We start from the raw sequence: 7,983 nt of genomic DNA, 5'->3' as shown, positions 1-7,983 counted from the left end.
TTAGAAATCTGGAGGAACTGGTGATGGGTATATTATAGCAGCACTGCAAATAGAAAAGTATATTATTGAGTCTGTTGTAAAAAAATAAAAATTAAGGGGGGATGAAAAACAAATTATAGGGGCCAGAGCAGTGATGCAAGCGGAAGGGCATTTGCCTTGCACATGCTAACCTAGAACAGACAGCAGTTTGATCCCCGGCATCCCCTATGATCTCCCAAGCCAGAAGCTATTTCTGAGCACATAGCCAAGAGTAACTCCTGAGCATCATCCGGTGTGGCCCCCCCAAAATAAAAAATAAATAAAATTAAAACAAATTAAGACAAAAATGTTGGAGGGATTTGCATCTTTTTTCACTTCTCAGAGCCTCCAAAAATTGCTTTCCATTTAAAAAACACCAGACATGGCTTTTACACAAATTTCCTTTTGTGCAATGTAAACCAGAAGATTTGTTGCCTGTAGAAGGATGTGTGTATCATATGTTCAGGCTACATGTTTATAATGCATGTTCATATATGCATGTAGGTATACATGTATACAGTAGAATTGGCACTAAGTTGTATTGCTTCCCTGTCAAATCTATACCTTGAATTTTAAATTTTATTGGAAGTTGAAATCTCAGTTTTCACATGATATTTTCTGTAACTTAGTTTGGTTCTAGACCAGGCAGAGCTTTAAAAGTTCAGGCCAAAGGAAAAAAAAAAGTTTAGGCCACAGTAGGTCTCTGGGGACTTTTGTTTTGCAGAGAAATAAAAACTAATTTAAGGTCCTTAGTTAGAGACTTACTCTCAGGTTGGACCCACCTCAGCTTCCCCTTTTGCTAACCATATTATATCTACTAATAAACTACTAATTTATATTTGCCCTTTCTGTATTCTTCATTTAACTTTGTTTGGGGCATTATAAGGGAGAATAACAACAAAATTAGATCCAAAGTAGGAGGCTTTGTTTTTCTCTGATTCTCCGACTATGTTCATTAGCAATCAACCATATTGCTTAGTCCTTTTGAATTAGGACACTAGTAAACCTATGTAACACAGATTATATTGCAAGAATCATTCTGAATGGTCTATGTTCAATCGTTACAAACTTCCTTTGAAGTAGCCACTGTTACAATCACTACTTAACAACTGAGGTTTATTGAGGTATGGAGAGGTAAGAGATTCATTCAAAGTTACATAACATGTCAGTGGAGAAATTAGGATTCAAACCCAGATAGTCTGATCCAGATAACAATGTAGTCGACCATTATGCATCACTTTTGTAGGGAAGCACAGTGGACTGCAGGTTATCTTTGGTAACAACCTTGCTAGAGGGTACCTTCTGATCCTGATGATTATGTATGTTTGTATTTGGAAGCAATGGCAGCTCAAGTGATTGTCTAAATTAGCTGCATTTCTGCCAACAGACAGGATTGAAAAACTTTACAATCAGAGGCAAGAAGAGAGCAAATGTGTGATCTTGGAATGTTTCCACGAGAATAACTAGACACTAATAAATTAGATGCAAAAATGTTAGTAGAAAACATTTTCTAGGATACTGATAGTATTTACTTTGGTTTTAATCATTTTTTCATACTTTGTTGAATGGTCCATCTTGTGTTGAGAACCAGGAGATCCCAGTCAAACACTGAACATAGAAAAATGAGAACAAAAGAAAGTCTTAGATATGATCTAAACTTATACCTTGTGGGTTACGTGGAGTAGCTCCCAGTTAAATGTGATCCTATTTTTATTAGTTAAATGTCTAAAGAAAATGTTTTTCATAAATTTGGTTCAGAATTTGATCTTTAGTATGGAATGTCTCCCTGGATTTGTGTATAGTTTTGGTATCTCCAAAACTATCCAGTCTATTGTCAGAATTATTACACTGGTTGGTCAAAAGTTATGGAGTGATCTTGGACCCTCCTGCATGCTTGTGAGAAGAAAATTCTTCAAAATGTTCAATTTGTCACTGTTTCCAAAAATAAAGAGAATATACATAGACTCTGTATTTAAGATAGAACTGGCAGTACTAGACTGTCAGTATTCTGCCATTCTTACTTGCTATTAATTGCCTTTATTGATAGCAATTTTTCTCTTTAATATAGGATATTTAACATTAATTTCTGGAAGGTCTTAACATTGATTATCTTTATACACTCACCTCATCTGCCTGTTTATCTCAATATTTAAATGTATACTTTGATCTCATTTTATAAATGCAAAATTAGAGAGTTTGGATTAGATTAGATTAGTTAGATTAGATTAGAATTTGGGTAGATTAGTGAGAGCTAAAGCGGGTCTTATTTTTGAGCTGCTGTCTAAAACTTTCCCAAGTAATTTTGCCTATTGTGATACCCAATTTCCTCTGATATAAGGGAGGGAATCACATATATTAGGATTTATACCATCCAAGGTTTGGGTGGTATTATTAGTTGATATTATACAACCATCTGAGATTGATTTAACAGCAAAAGTACCATATTTGATGTTATTATTGATGCCTTTGACATCAGGATAGCAGTGACACAGAGCAACTGCAAATTGGAAAAAAGAGATCTACCCTCAAGAATAGCATAATCACAGCAGTGTCTTGTTACAATTGCCTTCTCAAGAACATTCACCTTGATAATGGGCTGATTTTTACCAGATAAGTATCAGGGCATTCTTCATTTCTTTTCTTGGAATTTGTTGGTATTTCATAAGCTTTGGCAATGTTACATCCCATTTGGAATTATCCTCTTCTCCATTTTTAAACCTGAACATTTCCTTTTGTACCACAATGACGTCTGCTTCTATCACTTTGAATATGATAAACATGTTCTTTTTATGCACTGGACCATAGCATAATCAGGATCTCTTAATTTCCCTCAAATTTTTTGTAAGGGATATTCAATATACTTGGACTCGATTGCAGAAAATAAATTTGTCTTCTGTGAAAGCTTTTTAGAATCATCCAGATCAGAGTTTGCTCTCTACTCTGTTACTTTTTAAATTCTCAGTTACATAATTCAAGTTTATAATTCTCAGGTTTTATCATTCTTTTGATGCTGACTTGTAAGATCTGGAAGATAGAAACAATTGCTTTTCTACAGAGTAGTTATGAGAAATGAATAATACAAGGAGTATGAATTATCTCCCACAACTCTTAGTTCATCACTGGGGTTCACAAATTTTATTTCACTTCTTTTCTATTTGATGCCCTTTCTATATATTTGGGAGTTGGTTCGGTGTAGCTGATTAGGATGTGAACAATTTGTAGGATCTACAGAGAGACATTATTCATTGGGAATCTGAGAGACTAAATTCCTGAGAGGATCAGAACAATGATTAGAAGTGTTGTTTCAGCAGTTGGAGACAGGCAATCAGGAGGATGGGCTAGAGGTGGGGGGCTGGGCATGGCGGAAGAAGAATTCTAAGAAGCAAAAACAACAAGAACCAACAGAAAATAAGATAGAACTTTTATAAATAGAAAAGTAAATCACAATATGTCCATTCTTTTTTCTCTCTTCTTAGAGAACAACTTAAAGACCAACTTCCTTTTCCAAGTGGATGCTCAATAAATGTTGTTGACTGACAGACCACAAAATGGCACAGAAGGTAAGCAGGGCAGGGAATATAATTTTAATATCCATGTAATGTTTTTACGTTTTAATTTTTGTGGAAGAAGCCAGAAGCCTAGGGGCAAAAGCTAGCATTTTCATTTACTTCACCTGAAGTTATATTGGAAGGGACCCTGAGGGTAAAGAAGGAAAGGATTAGGTTTGGGAATGGGAAAGGGTATGAAAAAGTTGTAATAAAATATATAAGTGCAAGAGCTTGAGGAATAAACACAGATGAATTTCAGTCAGTGAACAGAGGATATGGCATAAAGACATTTTGAGGGGCAAAATACACCCAAAGGGTAAGCTTTGCTGAGTGGAAGAGAGAAAGTGAAGAAAGTAATGAAAAACTTTTAATATCATGGTGCTCCCTAAGAGGTGCATTGATATTGTGGTTTGATGTTGATTGAGCTCACCACATATATGGTACTCTATCTACTAAAAAAATCCAATGTATGAAAATGTGATTTAGGGAGAAGAAAACATCTAACATATATGAAGGAAAAGGTGAATTTTATCTGACTTGTGTAAAAATAAAGAATGATTATTTGACTGGTAAGGTCATAGTGAAAAAGCATTTGTAAAACAGCTGAAGCAATGAACAAAGTCGGTTATTTACACTGTTTTATTCAGATGCAGACATAAAGAAAGTATAGTTATTAGAAACAGGGTTTTGCAATTTTTGACACAAGAGAGAAAAGACTAATTTATACTATTAATATACATTGATGTCACTGATATATCTATATTGTTTATTAGAAAATTTCCAAAAGTACAGATTTATACATTTATTTTTTAAAAATGAATATATTTGGACATTCTTTGCCCAATAAATTATGTTCATCTTAACTTTATAATATCGTTTTTAATAGAAATACTGTGATTAAGCTTGGATAAATGCTTAATATCATACAATCATAATATTCTTTTTTAATCAAATGATATCTGAGAATGACAGCCTTGCATTAAACATTTTGCTGGGATAAAAACACAATTGCTGACCATGGCATTATGGGCTGAATATGGGGTGGGACCTAGGGATCAATATTGGCCACAACACTTTAAAAGTCAAGAGTTATTAAACAAGAAGGAACTGCCTAGGAAGATAGGCTAATCGGGTAGTTCTGAGGCTTTCTTACAAAAGGATTTCCTATAACGTCATTTTTTAATCTACATTTTATTTAATTACTTTTCAGTAAGCTTAAATCCTTGAGGGGTACAGCATCACACAGATTCTATGACCGATTGCCTTAGCAGGAAGGTTGCTTCAGAATTTGGCTCGAACCTTGCCACTGTTTCCATGGGCACGGGTTACCTTTCCCCCAGATCGATCACTCTGGTTTTGTTAGGTTTGCCACCAGGAGTTACAGTGTTGTTCTTTACTTTGTGCACATCAGCACATCCCTTGCCCAAATAGAATTCAGTTTCATCCCGAGCATAAACACCTTCAATTTTAAGAAGAGCTGTGTGCTCCCGCTGGTTTCGGAGACCCCGTTTATAGCCAGCAAAAATGGCTTTAGACCACAGCCTCAGCGCCCATCTCAGATGTTTCTTTCTAAGGAATTGACCATGACACTTTCAGAATTCTGAAATGGTCAACAGACCATAGAAAGACATTTCTTTAGGCTCCTGTTTGAAACCAGCAGTTAAATATAAAGTCATTTCTTAGAGCCTACTTTGGTGTTATTTCTTGGAGTGACACTATTTCCTTAAGAGCATTCTTGGTTGGCCTAAGTGTTACCAAGCTTTTATATTGGATTGGCTTTGTTGATCGGAAATCTACATATTAGCACCACAACTAAGTTTGAGAATATTCCAGAATAAGTCAGCTTATCTTATTTGCAGACAGTTGAAGGTAGCTGTCACTGTTCTTTATTTGAAAAAGAAACTTTTTTTCCCCCCAACGATTTCACTCAGAAATAACTTTCTTCATATCATCGGGACACTTGTGTTGAATATTTGAAAGCAAAGATATGTATGCAGACTGAGTAAAAGAATAATGCTATGGTAGGCTATGGAATAAGTGAATAGCATTCTTTTGTCATGAGTTTTGTTGAGGTTAAACTGCTTCCCTTTTCTATTTTCTCTGAATTGAAAGATTTTTCTGAATGTGAAACTTTACATCTGTCTTATAAATTGTATTTCCATAGTGTGTTGCTCTCCTCACACCAGGACTTCTGCCTTAGCTGTCACCTCTACCTGAAAGGTTCTTCCCCTAGATATCTTGTGGCTCCCTCCCTTACAATTTCTAGTTCATTATTCAAATGTCACCTTCTCAAAAGGGCCATCCTTCAGCACTTGATCTAAAATTGCAAACAAACAAAAACAGCAAAAGAGATTTCTTCAAACCAAATTCTATGAAGCATTCTTTTTTTTTTCTGTTTTAGGACTTACTAATAATATACAAGAAGACAAAGTTTTATTTCTTTCAGTAGCTGAATATTGTGTTATTATTATTGTTATTATTATTATTATTTTAGTTTTTGGGCCACACCCAGTGACACTCAGGGGTTACTCCTAGCTATGCGCTCAGAAATCGCTCCTGGCTTGGGGGACTCTATGGGATGCCAGTGGATTGAACCACAGTCCGTCATAAGCCAGGCACATACGAGACAAATGCCCTACTGCTGCGACACTGCTCTAACCCCCCAGCTGAATATTATTTCATTGAATATATATATATATATATGCATATATATCACAACTTTTGTGAGTGTACCATTAGGTTGTTTCCATGTATTGTCCATCATTAATAATGCTCTGGTAAACATAGAAACACATAAATATAGAGATACATAAATCTTTTTAAGTTCATGGCGTAATATTCTTTGATTAAAGATTCAGTAGTTGGAACTTCTGGGGCAGGCACATCCAGAAGTTTTCAGTATTTACTCTTAGTTCTATGTTCTGATATTTCTAACTCAGCTTGAAAAATCATATGGGGTACTTAGGAGTAAAGGAGTAATGTTTTATCTGTATGAAATCCTGTTATAATCAATATTGTAAAACAAAGGAACTAGAATAAATTTTTAAAATCTTTCTGAAAAAGTAAGGTAATGTGATAAAAGAAAGAGAAGAGGATAGTGGGTAGGCAGAGATTGAACATAGAAGTTTTCCCATTTATTGTTCTGGTGCTTTACTACTAATTAGTTTTATAATGTCTCTGGTTGCTAATTGGATCAGATGTCTCTCTTAGGAACTAGAAAGGGATTTTTCTATACATTTGTGGATGGTAGCACAAACTTCCTTTAAGTTGTTAGTTGTTGCAAGTCAGTCCCTGAAGAGGTTGACTGATGGAGGGATGGAGGATGAGGTCTTTCCCCTCCAGCTCGGAGCACGCGTCTGCCACCCTATCCAGCCGATGGTTCTGAGGTGAAACGGCAGATAAACAGTTCTCAGACAGTCAGGCTTGTGGAAATATTAGCTTTATTCTGTGGACAAGACTGAAGCCCAAAGCCTCAGCATCAGTTCCAGACAAAAATTCTCTCGCCTTCCACAGACCCTTGTTTTTATCCCCCAGAATCAGGTACCACCCAATGGTGGGATCAGATATCACCCAATGGTGGAAGCAGAATCAGGTACCACCCTAGGGTGGGGACAGAATGCCAGATCACACCCTAGGGTAGGGCACAATCACCAATCAGGGTAGGGTCAGTAACATAATAATCCCCTAAAATATTTACATACACAACAGTTAGTGTTTATTATCTCCCTCTTGGGAATTTATTCAAGGGTTACAGGAACTGACTCAGATCAAGGCATGAAAATGGGGCATGTGCTTAGGGTAGATACTGATTTGTCACACATCCTCCTTCAATTGTTTTCTTCCATGTGCTAAAAGCTATTTTTCCTTCATAGTCTTCCCCTGAATTCTTTTTTTTTTTTTACATGTTATCATTGTTAGGTTTGATTTCATCATAATCCCTGGTTTGCTAGTGCATCATCCTTATAGAGGGTCTCTATAGTTGTGGCTAGCTATTGTGAAGGAGGTTATTGGCATTTGGGTTAGGAATCAGATTTCTTATTAGATAAGGAAAAAATGTTCTGAGGGGACTAGCAAAATACTATGATTTTATTTTCATCACTAGTGCATCTGATAAAATTGGAGGAGAAAAGGAAATTATACATGGGAATCAAGCTGGGTGTGTAGTCTTTGGATAGTCACCAGGATCACAAATGCAGTTTGTTATATAAAAGTGGAATTTTCTCTTTTAGGCAGGTGCTAAGATGTGATCGATACAGGGGCAAAAAGAGAGGTGATATGGGATATATAAGGACATGGACTGGAAAGTTTTTCCCTGCTTTCCTAATTTTGATGCATTCAATAACTGCTACAATATAACCCAAATGCATCTAAACTACCTCTGTCTTTATGGGAGTACAATAAGCTAAGCAAGGACATT

At 35.9% G+C, this 7,983-nt stretch overlaps 1 non-coding gene across 1 annotated transcript; it reads right to left on the bottom strand.

Annotated features, from left to right (window-relative positions):
- Positions 1–5,123: 5,123 nt before the first annotated feature.
- Positions 5,124–5,255, bottom strand: LOC126005011 (small nucleolar RNA SNORA2/SNORA34 family). The gene has a single exon (XR_007494198.1). It is a non-coding gene; the product is annotated as a small nucleolar RNA SNORA2/SNORA34 family (small nucleolar RNA).
- Positions 5,256–7,983: the final 2,728 nt, after the last annotated feature.

This window comes from Suncus etruscus, chromosome 3 (genome assembly GCF_024139225.1).
Source record: "Suncus etruscus isolate mSunEtr1 chromosome 3, mSunEtr1.pri.cur, whole genome shotgun sequence".
NCBI lineage: Eukaryota > Metazoa > Chordata > Mammalia > Eulipotyphla > Soricidae > Suncus > Suncus etruscus.
The sequence above is the reverse complement of the archived record's forward strand: the minus strand, read 5'-3'. Positions and strand labels throughout refer to the sequence as shown.